Source organism: Ambystoma mexicanum, chromosome 6q (genome assembly GCF_040938575.1).
Source record: "Ambystoma mexicanum isolate Mex_15411 chromosome 6q, UKY_AmexF1_1, whole genome shotgun sequence".
Taxonomy (NCBI): Eukaryota; Metazoa; Chordata; class Amphibia; order Caudata; family Ambystomatidae; genus Ambystoma; species Ambystoma mexicanum.
The window spans coordinates 1,522,651,347-1,522,669,657 of NC_090937.1; the positions used below are offsets into that span (position 1 = coordinate 1,522,651,347).

At 45.0% G+C, this 18,311-nt stretch overlaps 1 protein-coding gene across 1 annotated transcript in view; it reads left to right on the top strand.

The window, feature by feature from the left end:
• Positions 1–18,311, top strand: part of ADRA1D (adrenoceptor alpha 1D) — a 444,375-nt gene that overhangs the window by 63,726 nt on the left and 362,338 nt on the right. The gene's annotated exons all lie outside the window — the stretch shown is intronic.

An 18,311-nucleotide genomic window follows, 5' to 3' on the forward strand; every position in this document is an offset into this window, starting at 1 on the left:
AAAATCTGGTGTTGTTTTAAATTGCCGGCTTTTGGATAGTGGTGAGTACTGGTACTGCACCCATTTTTGGGATTTAAGAAAATGAATTCCCAACAGTTATGGGTTTGCTTTTGGCAATCGGCATTGCCACTCCCAATGGTTTCAGACTACTGTGTGGGTAGTCCAATGGTGGTTTTAGGCAGTGTCCTTCTGTGCCCATAACATCGGCAAAAATGAGTGGCAGCCTATTCTTCATGCATTTCCCTGTGCATTTTCTGGGAAGCTCTGGCCATCATGATGTTTTCATGTCAGTACTGCACAGTTTTGAGGTACGGCTCGGATGCATGGGTAAATACATCCCACAATCCCAAAATGGTGAATACTCAGAGCACCTGTCAAATTCAGCATGGAGCGGCCACCAGCCCATACCCTGCTCTGTGGGCCACACACAGGTGCCCAAAAACATACTCTAGGGGCACAGGGTTGTACCCCCGCCCATGGGTGCCATAGAGGTATCCCATGGGCCTGTACACCAAACCAAAGGAGGGACCTGCACCGCCAGGTGTCACCCATGAACTCCTGCATGGAAAACACAACAGAACACATGATAAAAACTGTAAAGGACAAGGATACGGAGGCCCTGTCACTCCAATGCATTTCCAGCATCACAGTCACCCCCCCAGACTGAGGTTAGGGTGCCTAATCTCCCACGAGATAGACACCCTCATCCAGATGGTCAACATACCTTTTGGAAAGGCCATCTGCATTATCATGACTCTTCCCTGGTCTATGCTCTATGGTAAAATCTAGCCCTTGCAGGCTAAGGGACCACCTGAGCAGTTTCGGGTTTTCACCCTTCATCTGCGTACGCCACTTTAGGGGCTTATGATCGGTTTGGACCTAGAAGGTAGACCCCGTAAGGTAGGGCCTAAAATGCCTAAGGCTCCAAAATATAGTAAACCATTCCTTTTCAACAGTAGCCCACCTAAGTTCTCTACCCTTGAGTTGTCTACTGATGAATAAGATGGGATGTTCCCTCCCTTTGTCATCTACCTGGGATAAGACAGCTCCAATTCCAGTGTCACAGGCGTCAGTTTGAACGATAAAGGGCTTGCTGTAATCAGGTGCACACAACTCAGGTGCCCTACACAGACTTTCTTTGAAGCCATTAAAGTCCCTCTGACAGTCTTCAGTCCAATTAACCTTCCTAGGCTGTTTGGGTGAAGTGAGAGCTGTCAGGGGTGCAGGTATGGTCCCATAGTCGGGCCATGAAATTGCAATAATACCCAGTGAGGCCCAAAAAGGCTCTCACCTGGGTTTGAGTAGTGGGAGTCTCCCAGTCATGTACATCCTGTACTTTACTGCGGAGAGGTTGGATTTGACCCCGTCCTACCTCATGATCAAGATATGTGACTTTCCCCTGAGCTATCTGGCACTTGGCGGCTTTGATAGTGAGGTTAGCCCTTTTCAAGGCCTGCAACACCTTATCCAGATGTGTAAAATGTTCTTCCCAGGTGGAACTGTAGAGGGCAATATCGTCTAAGTAGGCCACATAAATGGCCTCCAATCCACTGAGCGCATGATTGACCAATCTCAGGAAGGTGGCAGGGGCATTCTTCAACCCAAAACTCATGACCCTAAACTGGTCGAGTCCCTCAGGTGTTGAGAACGCTGTTTTTTCTTGCCATGGTCCGTCAGAGCTATTTGCCAATAGCCTGAGGTGAGGGCAAAGGTGCTCAGAAATTTGGCAGCATCTATGGTGTCCACAAGCTCATCAGCCCTGGGCAAGGGGTGCGCGTCAGTTTTGGTTACAGCATTGACTCCTCAGCAGTCCACACAGAACCTTCAATCCTTGGTACCTGCCTGGGAACTTGCCTTGGGGACAAGGACCACTGGACTGGACCAGGGACTGGTTGAGAGTTCAATAACACCCAGATCCAACATCTTGGCGACCTCAGCCTGGATGTGGTTCATAACTGTATCTGTCATACGGTAGCACCTGCTTTAGACAGGCACACTGTCACCAGTGTCAATTTCGTGCCTACACCAGGGTGTAACGCTTGGTGTCAGGGAAAACAGAGAGGCAAACTGATGGAGCAAAGCCCTGCAGGCCCTCTGCTGCTCTGTCATCAGATCGCAGAGAGATGCACTCCCTCTACTGAGCCATCCAGAGGGTTGCTATGCCGCAAATCAGGAAGGGGCTCACTCTCATCCTCTTCTTGTCCTGAAGCTAGCAAGAGACATGAGACTTCTGCTCGCCTGTGGAAAGGCATGAACCTGTTAAAATGGAATACCTAAGGGGCTACCCCAGGGACCCCCTTGTCAAATAGATAATTGACTTTGCCCATCTTGGAGAGGATCCTGAAGGGTCCAGTCCACTTGTCTGCCGAAGCTCTAGGCTGGGTAGGCTCCATCACAAGGATTTCCTGTCCTGGAGTCCAATCCACTTGCAAGGCTTTAAGGTCATGCCAGTACTTATTCAATTCCTGGCTGGCATTGAGATTTGCTGTTGCCTGACTCATCATCTGTTTCATCCTCCGTCTGAGGCCTAACACATAGTCCCCCACTTGCTTGGCGGGACCTGGAGGGGTGGCCTCCAAACCTTGTCTGATCAAGGCAAGGGGCCCCCTCACGGGATGTCCAAAGATTAACTCAAAGGGGCTGAAACCAACACCATCTTGAGGTACCTCTCTGTAAGCGAACAGCAGGCATGCCAGGAGGAGATCCCATTTCCTCCTTAGGGGCTCTTCCAAAGCACCTAGCATGCCCTTGAGAGTTTTATTAAATCTCTCAACCAGACCATAGGTCTGGGGATGGTAAGAGGTGGAGAACTTGTAGATTACCCCACACTCTTTCCATATGGTTTTCATGTAACTAGACATGAAGTTGGATCCTCTGTCAGAGACAACCTCCTTAGGGAATTCAACACGGGTAAAAATGCCCAGGAGAGCCATGGCAACCACCTTTGCAGTAAAAGTCTGAAGGGGTATAGCCTCAGGGTACCTGGTGGCATGATCAACCAAGACCAGGATGAACCAATGTCCACCTGAAGTGGGAGGGTCAAGGGGACCGACAATGTCAATGCCCACCATCTCAAACCATGTTCCAACCACTGGCAATGGCTGCAGTGGGGCAATGACACTACCTCCAGTCTTACCAGAGTACTGACATATTGGGCAGGTCCTGCAGTGGGACTCCACTTCCACTCCCATCCGGGGCCAGTAGGAATGGGCTGAGAGCCTCTACTTTGTCTTCCTGGTACCAAGATGACCAGCTAAGGGCACCTCATGCACCAACTGCAGCAGGAAAGGCCTGTAAACATGGAGTACCACCAACCTCTTGAGGGCACCATGTTCAGTGGGCTCACTAACAAGGAGCTCACCCTCCCAATAGATTCGGAATGTCCTAGGAACTTCTCCTTGTGCCTGGGACAGGGCCTGTTTCCTCAGACCCTCGAGAGAGAGTGGCACTCCCTCTGTCCCTTACAAAAGTCCGCCCAGGAGAGTCACCCTTCAGCCAGCAGGCATTGAAGGTCGGTCTGGTCCTCCGGGTTGAGAACCTCTCCCACAGGAGAGTCTTCTGTCTCTTCTCCCTCAGGAGTTGAGTTTGGATTTTCCACTAGACCCAGCCCGTCCGGAGCATGGATCCCAAGGGGTGCTGTAGGAACAGCAGGAAGAGAAGGAGCCCCCTTTGCAGAGGTAGCATTTTCGTTCTTCCTTCTTCTTGCCTTAGGCCTCGCCTTTGACTCGGGTACCTGACTCACAGCCAGACCTTGTGTCACCTGTGACCTAGTGACTGCAGCAGCAGCCATGGGGAGACCATCCGAGTTCAACCCCAACTCCACTAGATCATTACCTAACAGAATGTTAGCAGGGACATTGTCCTGAACCAGGACAGGAAGCTTTGCTGTCTTGTCTCCAATCATGAGTGTGACCAAGGCTACAGTCGATAATTTGGGAGGCCCACCAGCTAACCTGGTGGTTCTCAGAGGAGCACCTACATAGTCCTCTGGCTTGAGCAGGGTCCTGTCCACCACTGTCATGCTTGCCCCAGTGTCTCTCAAGCCAGTACAAGGCTGGCCATTCAAGAGGACACTTCTCAAAAACCTACAGGTGTTCTGTGGGATAGTTGCCAATACTTCTGCCTACTGGTCCCAGGCTCCAAGGGACACTAAGGAAATCTCTACAGGAGTACCAAAGGTGATCCTCGAAGAGGAGGGAAGGCCAGTGGCCTCCACCTCAGACATGGGGTAAGGATAGCTCAGGCTGACAGCCTGTACTCCAAGTGCCTTACCTTTACACTTGGTGTCACCCTTCTTGTGATCCAGAGCCCCACATTCCCAACAAGTGCCAGGAATGCGTGGTACGGTACTGGAGATACTGGGAGCCTGCTTTACAGAAGGTGGACCACTACTCTTATTCCCACCCACGGATGACTTATCCCCACTAGATTTTTGGGTCTTAGGAGAGGAAGGTTTTGGCTTACCTGACTGTGACTGCTTTTGGGACTCCTCAGCTTTCTGAGAAGTCCCCTTTTCTTTCTCCTGGTCATTCCCACTGGAGTCCTTAGGGGACACCCGGTGGGAGACTCACTTATCAGCTAGCCTGGCCAGCTTAAAGGGATCCAAAATGTTCTGGTCAGCAACATACTGACGCAGCTCTAGTGAACAGGCTTCAGAAAAATGATTAAAAAAACACCAGGTGGGGCAATTTGACAAATGTTTTCACTTTGTATCCATCAATCCACCCCATCATGTTCATGTGTGCAGCACTCACCCAGTCAACCCAAAACACATTCTCTCTCTTCTTAAAATCCCTGAATCATTTAAGGTATTGGGTAGGTGCCTTGCCAAACTTGGCAATCAAAGCAGACTTCATGCACTCATACTGACCCCTTTCTTCCACACTCAGCTTCAGAATACAGTCATATCCAGTTTGAGGCACTCTGCTTGAATGAAGGGGTGAATGACGACGATGAGGCAGCAGCTTTGTTCCTAGAACTGCTCAGCGATGACAAAGCGTTGTCGTTCTGCAAAAAAGAGGCGCGCGGGGCACCTCGATGAGGATAGTTCAGGACCGCAAAGAGATTGTGAAGAACTGGGGCCCAGCAAGGACATCGAGTCGTCAGCGTCTCTGTGCTCTTTCGGTGGCGAGAAACCCCCTACGGAAGCTCCTCGGCGCGTCGGCAACCTCGACTTTCTCCGACGGGACAAAGCGGTCGACGGTGCAGGCAAGAGCGTCCTTGGATCAAATTTTACTCCGGTCAGCGACAGCGGTCGTCAACAGTGATGGACAACAGTGTCTGGTCGCTTCTCCTTGTGATTCCGCGGCGGTCCCCGTCTCTGGTCGGCAGCCTGTCGTAGGTCTGTCTACCAGGGAGCTTTGGCAAAGATCAGCTGGTGCACAATAGTCGTGCATAGCTCGGGAAGAGGGCGCCTAACCAGGTCCTCTCTGGGTCAGTCCTTGGAGACACAGCAGCTTTCAGATCGACGAAGTAGAGCAGCAGTAAGACTTCTCTTCCAGCAGGGATTTAAGGTTAAGCTTCAGTTTCAACTCCAGTTACTCTTCGTAGTGTACTTCAGCTTCTGAACATGAATTCTAGCAATGAGAGGCCCCCAGATATACTAGTTGATCTCCCATTCATTCTGCTGGGTCACACTCAGGCAACCAATCAGTCAGAAGGGCATTCATGCAGGCAGCCAATCAGGTGCATAGTGCATTCAGGCCATTCACTTCTCTCCAGACACTCACAACAAGTTATGTGTATTGGGACAAGTACCAGCCATTCTACATTCCACACTGCATTCATACCAGTTTCGGGCAGGGCTGTCCCAGTCATTGTGTCAAACACCAGATACTAGACATCCACAACACAGAATGTGTATTTGTCACAGACACCATTCACCCAGGTCCCACCCACAGGGTGTACCCACAACATACAGCCCCTGGGAAGGCTCCAGCCAGTCTGGCCTGGACTTCACAACAACACCATATATGAAACTTCGACCCAACAGCCAGTCAGGGGGAAGGCACAGAGTCAGGGCTTCCCAGGACTTTGGGAAAACATGGTAACAGGCAAGAGAAAGCAAGAGGCCACAGGGGCCATCTTGTTTCCTATCAGGAATCAACAGATTCCAATGGCAGGGCCTGGGTATCCCAAAATGGAGGATACTCAGAGCAACTGTCAAATTCAGCATGGAGTGGCCACCAGCCCATACCCTGCTTGTGGGCCACACACAGGTGCCAAAAACATACACTAGGGGCACTGGGTTGTACCCCCACCCATGGGGGTATAGGGGTATCCCATGGGCCTGTACACCAAACCAAATGAGAGAGCTGCACCGCCAGGAGTTCCCCATGAACTCCTGCATGGAAAACACGATAGAACACATGATAAAAACAGTAAAGGACAAGGATACGGAGGCCCTGTCCCTCCGATGCATTTCCAGCATCACACCCACCCTGCAAGCCTTCCTGATGTTGACCTGCAGATCATATCTGTTCTCTGCATTCCACTCACTCCCATCCATAATGATGAAGGAAAATAGTATTGTCTTATTTCCGTCAACCCCCTTAGCTCATCCCTTCCCTCCTCCTATAACTCTGCCCTTGATGCCTCTAAAATGCACGACATTTCTAATCTACTCGTTTTTCAATTTGTAGACCACCTACTCCCCCACATCTGACCCTGATTTGCCCTCCCCTCTGTCCTCAGCTGAACTTGCCAATTATTTCTCAAGTAAAGTTCCCCAACTAGGATGTGCTTTCGCCCCCCTCCTCTACACAGTTCCTGTTCCTATCATCTTTTCTCTTCCCAGCTTGGATTCTATTTCACACCCATTGACAATTCTAATGGTGCACATTTCCTCACTCATGCCTATTGCTCTGCCTCCCTAGCTGAACTTTTGCCTTCCTTTCTCATTCCAAAATACTTTCTTATTCTCATTCTCTTTCTGACTGCCCTCTTTAACTCTTCCCATTGTTCTTCTATATTCCCCTCAGACTTAAAAAATGTCACGATTCTTCTTTTACTGAAAAATCCCTCACTCAATCCCTCTCTTCCCTGAATGCTCAGCATATCTCTCTTTTCCCCATTCTTTCAAAATATCTGGAGCATGTTGTCTATTCACAATCTTATGCCTATCTTCATCAGCACTCTCTCCTTCCTCTGCACCAATCCAGTGTTTCTCCTATGCACTCAACCAAAAGTGTTTTGCGCCATTTCAAATCTCTCTGATCAGTCCTCAATGGCAAACAAATGTACAATCGGATTCTTCATAACATTGCAGCCACCGTTGATACAGTTGGTCATCTCACTCTTCTAATACATTCTCTTCCCCGGTCTTTCGGACTCTATCCTCCAATCGTTCTCCTCTTAACTTTCTTCGGCATCCCCCCAGGCTCTGTCCTTTGTCACGACCTCTACTGTCTCTCAAGACCTCTCACCTTTCTGCTATCATTGCCAAATTCACCTCTTTTCCATTTCATTGGTGACAACTCACCAATCTTTCTATCCTTCACTGATTACTGATAAACCTTCACTGTATACTATCCACCTGTCCTATTTAGGAGTGTATCGAAATTCAGCTTTGAGTACGTTTTCGGCAGAATTCCGGCTGAATACTTAATTAATTATCACTTGAAGCTGAATTGTTTCCTTTGCAAAAAAAAAAAAAGTACTGCTTTGACTGTGTGCCTGGAAACATTCTGAGATGTCATGTTTATCTTTTAAAAAGATCATTAAAGACATGCTGGTGTCACTTTTCTGAATGAGTGCAGGCACAGCTGAGTTGTGAAAGTAAAAACAAAGTCTCTGCACTTCATGTGCTAAACAGCCAGCCTTTCATCTGGTGGTTTGCTGGGGAGGGGTGAGCTGAAGCAAAACTCTCAATATTGTAATGTCCAATGATATGTCTATCTATGTCTGTATTTTTCAATTGAAAACAATTGAGGTGGAGCAATAATTACGAAGTGTTTTTGAAAACTTGTGTTTTCTTTAAATTGCCATTAATCTGCTGAGCACCTGTGTGAGTAATATGAATGTTACAGGTTCCAATACCATATAATTAAGTGGATTACTATGAGATCCCAGAAAGTTCCAATCCCTGAGTAAAAAAACATAGAAGGTAGTGTGCCTGTAGCAAAGAACTGTATTCAACTTGTACATCAGCGTTATAACACATCTAAGATGTCTTAGTGGAAAGTGTACCTGCGACAGAGATGTGCGTGTAATATCAAAACAAAGGTTACAATTACTGCCCTCTAACTTTTTTATGTTGCCAAAATTAGTCCCTTAGAATTGGGAAATAGTGACAAACATTATTAAATAAAGTGGCTATTGGCTTATTTGAGCACTATCTGTGAATTCTGATAAAGTTATAATTTAAATGAAAGTTTACTCATTACAAAGCAACATGAAGGCAGTGTTAAGGCTAGATTGTGGACACAAATGAATGACCTTGCTGAAAAAAAAGCCACTGACAGATAAACTAGTTGAATTTCTCCAACTGTAGACACCTTTGGCATGGATCCGAGTTTACCTATCTGCTCTGTAGGTGACTTATCTGTGATCCTTTCCCTGACAGACACCTCAATGTTAAATATGTTTCCATCAGAGGGGGGCTCTTCAGATTTTGTTGTTCCAGATGACCACCCACACACAACAAATGCTGAGGTGTCTCCGGAAAATCATCGGATATCTTTCTCTTCAGGTGTGTGTATTATCCCAGAGTCAATTTTATCACAGTAACCATCTTTAATTATGTCTGAATCCTTGAAGCGAGAGATGGAAATATGCTCACTGTTGGATATTTCCTTTCAACCCTCATCCCTAAATATAGGTGAGCAAGGCATGATGGGCAGATCTTTGCATGAATTACCAAATATCCCAGGAACTGCTCTTCATGCCCTAAATTTTACCTTAGCCCACCTGGCAAAATCTTGACATTGCAGACGAATTATGTGAACAAAGAAGTACAATTAATCAAATGGCAGCTAAATTAGCTTTTTTGGAGGGGTACATATTTGGATCCTTGCACCCTAAATCTAACCCTACCTTAGAAAACATGCCACAAGGGAAGTCTCCAGACTTCCACCCCCTTGTGGCATCTCAAGCGAGGATGGTGCTAAATACCACTCCGTTATACCCCTCAAACGATGTTGAGAGACTCTGTGAGACAATTGAGCCCTCAAGTGGGGTCTACTTTTTCCTTCTCCAGTTTCGGCTTTGCCACACACCTCAGTGCAGCAAATATCAAATGAGAAGGACCTTCCTGAAATTGTTAATCTGATAACACAAGTAAACCAGCCTTTGGTCCCGAAATGACAGCAAAACTCGGGAAAGCCCATGGAAGTGTGGATCTCCTCTTTAGATAATGGACATAGCTACAAACACAGCTGATGTGCCTAATTTCCCTGAACAAAATCTAAAAACATAAAGAATCCACCGAAAACAGAGAAATAAGGGATCCCAGCAATACTTGAGGAACTTGAGGCAGGGCTTAACCGTAAGTCCTACTCAGGAAGATTTTAGTGTCCTACTACTTGTGGATTCTCGACCTTCAAAGCAATGGGTACAAATGAGATACAGGTGGATGCTGATTAACCAGTGTTATCACCCAGGAAAGTTAAACACAATTGCAAACTTCTGGCAAAACCTGCCTCACCAGGGGATAAAGGTTTGATTAAAAATATCTAAAACCAGTGTCAGATCACACTGTACCCTGACATCTGAGCACACTATCAGTGTTCTCAGAGATGGAGAGCATTGGGGAACCTACTGAAATAAACTCGGGTAACTACGAGTAACTGTTTCCCTTGGCATCACTAATAAACATAATAGAAATTGACTCTAATAAACTGCATCATTCACAATCTAGCCCACTTGCTCAGGTTTCATCGCTGGTGAAATTGAAACCACCGGTCCCGATTTTCTTGCCACAGGGCGCTGTTGTTTCAAAAAAAAGAAAAATCCAAAGCTGAATGAACACCGGATCTTGATAAAAGTACCATGGTCTGTACAACGAACTCTGAGCCCTTGTAACCCAGACTTGAAGACAATGGTGTCACTGGCATTGCTTCGCTCAAGGAACTGTATTTTAGGAAATCATGTTAAATTTATACCTGCTTTTAATACACTAAAGGAGAAAGAGAAGAAGCTATTTAATTACCTGCATTAATTGAACCAGAGGTAGAAATGCCAAATTTACAAACTTCTATGTCTCTACCCTTTGTGACTTTGGAGGACAAGAGGCTTATTTAAAATGAAGAAACCCTCAATCTGTCACATAGCAGGTCACACTCTCCGCTCCATACAACTAGTGGGCTCAACTTCAAGGACAATGCTAAGACTCAAGCGTGTGTTTCAACTCCGGGATATAAGTTCAATATCAAAAACGGTGAGAAAGGCCTGCAGGGTTCCGCTAACTTTTCTCGGATTATCATGTTGTATTTCTGAAACAAGTATTTATGGATATGGACTTGTTGCCACTAAATCATTCTCGTATTATGCCAGTTTTTTCAGAAATTCTTAATCCCCATTTGATATCTTCTGTAGATTTGGCACAGATTTATTTTGTGGATAAAAGAAAATTTGATCAAGTTATCTTATTTGTCTACCCACAAATGATTAGAAACTTGGTCCTGTCAGAGCTGGTCCCTCTTCTCTGACTGGGTTATGATGTAATGCAAAATGTATTTGAAAATAAGCATAGTAGTGAATCTTTTTGTAGCCTAAATGTGTCTACTCATTTGCAACCTGTGGAAGTGGTGCAGCGTTATCCACTACATATAACCAAAGGCTCAACTGTTGATTCAGTGCAAAAAGTAACTGATCAACACATGGTGGAAGTGCATCCCTGGTATGATTGGAAATCTGGCAGTTCTAGATTTGAAAGATCTTATTCTCTTTGACCTCGTGGAATTGTAGGGGCCATCATTTCTTGACAAATGAATACGAAACTCAATGGCTACATTCCCTTTTGTGTCTACAGACTTGGCTGACGACAGTTGTCCTGATGGATGGTTTGACCATTTTGTCCATAAATGCCACACAAGGTCTGACGCTGATCGGGGGGACTTATGTGTGCACTTTCAAAATGGTATGAGGTTGGCAATGAATAAAGTTGACAAAACAGAAGTCATTCAATTGGTAAGGCATATCCATACCCATGGTCAAGTCTCTGGGGCAGTAAGTACTATGCTACATTTTAATATATATGTTAACCCTAATTTGGAGGACATTGCATCCTTGTTAGACGCTTTTTCTGATCTAGTGTCAGATTTAATGGAGGAAGTCGATACTGCTGTGATTACTGACTCGGGCCAGTGGGGGGCAGCCACTTGCTCACCTCTGGTGTCTCGTCTGGGCTCCTGCAGCACCACCCTACGAGTCAGTCAGCTGGACGGTCACTTCAGGTCCACCAGGTCATACGGCTTCGGCTGGGGTCTGGAGAAGGGGAGTTCACCTCGGTACAACGCATCCAAGAGGAGCCGTAGGCGGTTTATTGGTCTCCCTGCACCGGAATGCGTGAAGGCTCTTTCTTCTCCTCACATGACACACGGGCCGCTTCTACTTTTGATTTCGGCCCTCCAGGTCATCTCCCTCGGACGCCGCAGTTCGGTGTTTCAGTGTGGCATGAATCTTCGATCGATTTTCCCTGTTCTTTCGCTCACTCTGTGGGGGATATTTTCAGACACTGTTACTCTTCACTTGTTCTGGGGTGGGGTGTCTCCTAGTGGGGGCTCAAGTCACTTTGTTGACCATTGGGTAAGGAGCTCACACAGAGGCTGGCTTCATCCGTGCGTCCCCGGTGGCAAACCTTAAAGCCGTTTTTATTTGCACACACGTGTGCAGGCCGTTTTTGCTTTCAATGTTGAAAAATCCTGTTTTCAATGTTACAGGATTCTTTAATTCCTTCTTATCTTGTAAATCAAACTGCTGCTGGTCCATTCATAATTTTAGGTAGGCCCCTTTCCATATGGCTCTTTAACTTTACTTGAAACAAAAGCAAAAGCCAGGCCACTTTTTGTTGCTGGGTTTAAATGCCTGCCATTCATGTGAAAGGGACTTCTGTTCGGGGCCCTTAACTGCACCCTGCAATTTATTGGAAATATCTCTCTCACCCCACTGAAAGGGGTGGTGCAGGCACTAGGCAAACTAGGGACAGAATGCAAACCTTTTTGTTCAGTGCCCCCTCTAAACCTACACTTCACCAAAGCCAGCTTCCAGTAAGAACTGCTGATTACGGGAGATGGGTATCCGAAAACAGACAACCCTCTATGCATTGCAGTCTGTAAAGAGCCAGCACACATCTTGTAAATGTTCCTTGAAATGAAACTTGAACTAGCACTGTCCATGCGCTGCCAGATGTGTGTGTGAATGGGGGGTGGAGGGGGAGAGGGAGAGGGCGAGGGGGATCTTGACCTTGCTGTGCATGCGCCCCTGTGTAACCCTGTATGCAATGGCCTCACAATACTACACCTTTTAACCAATTGTAAGGAAAGCTTGCCCTTTCCTTACACGTGCTGTGTGACTGATGCTTTTGCTATTCAAGTTTGTGCTTTGCTAGGCATGTTTGTGCTATAGTTGTACCTATTTATGAGCAACGGTTACAATGGCCCTTACAGACAGTTTCCCTGCTGACCTGTGCATGCTTTTGTACAGGAAACATTCACCATCCCAAAAAGCTGTACCAGGACCCATTTAAGAGTCTTGCATGGGCAGCCTGAGAAAAAGAGCACAGCCAGATGGCTAGCATACCACCTGCACAGGGTTGGAGGAGCTAGCCCTACTCGGATCCTTTCAGGTATCTGAGATACCATAAGAATGTTCTTTGCTCAGCCGGATGCCAAGTCAATTGTAGTAGTGTGACATCTTTAATACCTTGCAGAATGGTGCCAGGGCCATACCACCATCCCAGAGCTAGTGATGGTGGTAGTAAAGCTACAATCAGCCAAATATATCCTCTGCCTTTAGTAAAAGTGGTATTGATATGATATGATATGACATGATATGATATGGCATTTGTAACGCGCCTATATACAAGTGTTATGGTTGGAGGCAGTGCAAAGAAACCGCAAGCAAAGGCAGCATAGCTCTACATCCAAATTGGACATGCTAAGATAGCGGAAGGAAGCACAAGCGTTCTAAAGATGCTTACTTTATACTTTTAAAGATGCTTATTTTATATCATTAAAGTGACATACATTGGCCCAGGGTGATGGGAGCAGTATGGGGATGTCTGAAGTTATAATTTCCTATGATACCTGATATTATATTTAAAAATTCTGCCTAAATTGTTTCTATTTCTGACGTGTTATAGAGTGTGTATGTAAGAGAGTGATTTAATTGTACCTGGTTAAGAATAACAGTTCTAAAGCATGTTGGCACAATGGAAGCATGTGAAAGTGTTAGACAGGACCTGCATGTGAAGAAGTGAAGAGCCCTTCGTGGGAAGGGTTTGCTAAAGTCAGGACACATGATATGATATGATGTAATATGGCATTTATAACGCGCCTATACACACGTTTTTCAAGTAATGCTTGGTAATGGGGGTGGTGGAAAAAATGCCTTTCACCCAGGGCAGCAAATGTTCTTGCAACAGCCCTGCCCACACAGAGCAAAAGATTGCAAACTGTAAATCAGGGCATCATGGAAGGATACGTGCAGTGAATGTATCAACATTCTGATGACATCACTCTACCCCAAACTGAAATGCTTATATATATGTTCAAGGAAAAATCTTTAGTTGCTGGGACATTAAGGTGAGCAATACATTGTAACAAAACCTTTGAAATGCAAGGAAAAAACGTTAGTTGCACAGACGTTAAGGTGAGAATTTAACGCAACAAAACCTATGAAATTCAGCTATAGCCAGCTTAACTTTGCACCCCCTGTTGGGCAGCCTATGACCGCAATGATGATTTCACACATCATTTTGTTTCCTTTTTTAGCATCAGTATGGCAGAGAGTCAGACTGTAGGGTGAAATACAGCCCCAGAGTGGCTGCGATTGGTAGGCCATGCTGGGCCCCTACAATGAGAGCGAAGCTGGCTTGTGTAACACCCATTGGAAAATGCGGGACAGTTCAAAACATTGTTTTCCGATATAAGGTCTAGTGAATTAACAACAATTACAAGACACCAAGCTGATGGAGAGTGTGCCTTAGAACTGTATTATTGTAACTGTGTGCAATTGAGGCAAACAAAAAGAAACAAGTAGTGCTGGATCTGCTGACTTTGTGCAAACTGGGAAATGGCACCTTTGGCAGATGTAAAACTGCAGCCGTGCACATAGAAAGAAAACATGCATTTGAAAACACTGCACATTTGGAAGATAAAAAAGTGGAATGATGCCTGACATTTAAGAAATAAAGTCAAGTGACAGATAGCGTTTATCAGGAATAAAGAGGCTTAATTTTCATCATATAAAATGAAAGCCTGTAAAGTTAAAGCCCTATTTCGTTTTTGTAGAAGTCAATACTGGTTTCCTATGTTAACTGTGGCCTCTCTGTGTGCATAAGATTAATAATGAATCTACCTCTGTTATAATATAGTAGAAAAGAAAGATTGCATTTATGAACAGCAGGAATAGGTGTAATACAAAATGTTATATGTGAAACACATTGGGCCTCATTACACGAATGGCAGTAACCATGGGGCTAGTAGCGCCATGGTTGCCGCTGGAGTCCGGCATGGTGAATGGCGGAATTACCACCCCAACCCAAGGTTGGCGGGGGCGGTAATTCCCCATTCACCATGGCCCTTCCCCATTCCCATTGAGCCCCGATAGGGCTCAATGGGAATGGGGAAGGAGCAAATAACGGTACAGCAATTAGCGGTACCGTTATTTGCACTGAAGTCCCTCAGCAGGTCCCGTCCTTAACGTGAGGTCTGACAACACGTTAAGGACGGGACCCACTGAGGGACCTCGTAGTAGGGTGGTAAGGGATTACTGGCATCAGTGCCCTTACCGGTACCGGTAATCCCTTACCGCCATCCGTGTAATGAGGCCCATTGTGTCAATGTAAAATGCTATTCTAGACTTATGTGTGTTTTCTCCATTGAACTGGAAGGTTTGTGCCTTTGAAACATTGACCTCAAGACCTTTGGCTGAGGACCTATAGGAGAAGAAGGTCTGGTTTTCAATTTCAATTTAAATGCTAAAATATACAGTGAATTAGATAAAAAATGTGTGATTCTCAGATAACACAGCCAGCAGAAATGACATTTAAGATCAGGCCTCCCCATTAACTGTGTATTAACTTTGTTGTAAAAAAATCTTTGAAGCCCAGGAGGGTATAGGGCATGCTCACATGGGCCAGTCAGATTTCCTGATCAGGTAATAGGAGAGAAATGAAACTTAAGAATTGGTGGGGGCTGGTGTGAAACTAAGGGACACCTGCGGTGCCTTGCCATTGACTAACATTGAATACATTTTCTTGACTAAAAAGCACATTGTGTGTTCCACTGAGCTCATCCCTGGTTCATATTAAAAGGGGTCAGAAGCCCGTCGGGACCATGTCAAAATACATTTTGAGTGATGGATGCAACTTGAGTTATGAAAATAATTATGATTCCAGCCTTCTCATAATTCCAAGGGAATAGAAAGTTGTTGTGATGATAGGCTATGGAAGTAAGGTTTGAATAGGGAAGGTGCAGGTTTTTGACTATTTCGGCACAGGAACAAATCGTGAAAAACAGTAACTCTGCCCAGGAAGGATGTGCCGAAATAGAATTAGTATTTTCTGACTCACCATAAAATATAGAACTCAGAAAATATATATGTGCCAGCAATTATCTGAACAATTAGGGTAGCTGCCATGTTAGATTTTCAGAACCCAAAAGTGTAAAACTACCTGTCATTTTGAAATTATGTATTTTTCCTCCACACTCAGCTTCCATAACCCATGCCTCCCAACTTATTTTCCTATCAGCAGCCGTGGTGGGCGTCTTGGGGAGAGCTGAAGGGAGAGAGCTAGACAATTTGTATCATGGAAATTATGATAATATGTAGGTGTCATCAGCCCTATATCGTGGCAATTTCCAATCTAAGAGGGGACTTGCAAGAAAACAACAAGGGAGAGAGACCAGGAGAGCTGCCTAATCCATCGGGGCACCACCTTGCTGGGGAACAAAGATAGACCAAGCCCTACATAGAAGGAGGGAGAAAAGGAGACCCAGGGACTTTGCTCGGAAATCTGGGAGCAATATCTGAGAGAGCCCTGTGGCTGGAGGTACCTGGTTGGTGGATAGAAACTAGAAGTGTGAGCTGCCTGCCTGAAAGAAGGTCCTAGGATCTGGCGGGCTAAGAACAGAGATCTCCCTTGTAAGTAGATATATCCCAAAGCTATCAATTGTGTGGGGAGCTACCTGCCTTAATGCCTTTCCCTTAGTGGGTGGAGGGGGGGAAAACTAGGTAGACCCTGTCCATATTGAACTAAAACATTAACTCAGAGAATCCTCTATAGAAGAACACCCTATCCAGTTACCTTGAATCGTATTGAGATCCGTCTGTTCAACCCTTACCATTGCATTGGTGGGTGCTCTCCATTATTGGGAGGGTGGAGTGAAAGTGTGTATACCCTTAGTACAATTAACTTAAAATATAATTTTAATTCATTCCAATATGGTCATTTATCACAGGGTGATATTTTTGTCAAAATTTGAAATGGATTAAGGATTATCCCAGTGCACTGTAAATGACTCTAGTCTGTAATGTAATTGGGTAACCCTGCTGTTCAATTGAATGTGCTAGTGTCCCCAACGTGAAAATCCCATCACCTTGCATTGCTTTTGAAAACAAATTGTGAAAAACAAATGTTCCCTTTCAGACAAAGCCAGAGTCCCCAAAGTCTTGCATTTTCATTGCAGGAGTGGTGCACAACAAAATTCCCCATTTATTCCCTAGCATCCCAAATCAGAATTCCAAAATAAAAAGCCCAAAACGGTTTTCTATTGTGTTCCCGCTCCATGTACCTTGCCTTCAGATCACAGCGTTCATATCTAATTGATGCCTGGAGGGAGGGGTTGCCGGGAGAAATGAGTATTATGCCCAACGAAGCAATCACTGTGTGTTTTGTATTTTTCCTATCGGTTATTTTGCAAAAAATGTGATGTAACTTGTGACTGCAAACTTCAAAAATCTACCTGTGTCCTATGGCAACCGAAAGTCCTTTAAACCTATGTTAGTTAATTGGTGCAAGAAATTTGAATTTGAATTTGTGATACTGTGTAATCTCACAATGTTGGTGATTTGCTGTTTTTGTTATTGCCTATGATTCTTTGCAAAAACTTAAATAAATATATAGTCTTACTATACACCGGCCTGGTTCCTAGCTGATTGATGGTAAAGAGGATATTTTGATGTAGGGTACGATAGAAGTGGAGGCCGCACTAAAGTTGATTCTGTAAAGCATTGTGTTGTGCGCCATCTTGCTTGGGGGAGAAAGGAACCCCCTTGAGTTGAGAGTGACCATATAATAAACAGTCACAAAAATGAGCAGAGCAACGGACATGTTATGCAGCACGGACAGATACCCAGGTTTGAGGATACCTGGACCAAGGAAGCATAGACATGCTCTCAATAGGAAACATAATCTTGTCCATTTCAACAGTTAATTTCGGAACTAAGCTGGCATTTTGAACTGGCTGTAGTTTGTGAGATGAATGTGGACTTTAAACACATTCCCTTTTTTTAGGGTGCAGCATCTATTTCTGAAATTGGCACAATCATTGGCACACACAGTCACCGTTATCATTGCATGAGCCAGCTTTGCCATGTCAGAGTGCTTACTTTATTTGTGATATTTTACTAGCAGTTGGGCGGCCACATCTTTGGAGGTTATTTATTGCACATGGACGAAGTATAGATGTAACTTTAAGTGTGAATGTTCAGCCTGGGACAAACAGTTGTTAGTGATTTGTCATTTTTTAGCAATCTCTAATTTTTATTTTTCTTCTTTTTATTCCTCATCATTTCTCGCATAAATGTGTCGAATTAATCTGATATATTATTGACTTGTGGATGTCGGTTCACCAATTGTACCTACTGTATAATAATCGTGTGCGCCACACAACCATTTTTGGGTGCTCTCAACATTTACCTCATTATGCTAATGACGGTGTTCTTCATGGACACTTTGTGCACACATTGCACCATGGGATGGTTCATGTTCGGCTTTTTTATTGAATCATGATGTTGATGCTTATTGATGGATGCAATGCACATAATTGTTCACCAGTGTTTGTCTATGTTGGCTCCTTGCAACCTGTTTATAATGTTTATATACTGCATGTACAGCTATTAGCCCTTATGATGGACATTGTCCGAAA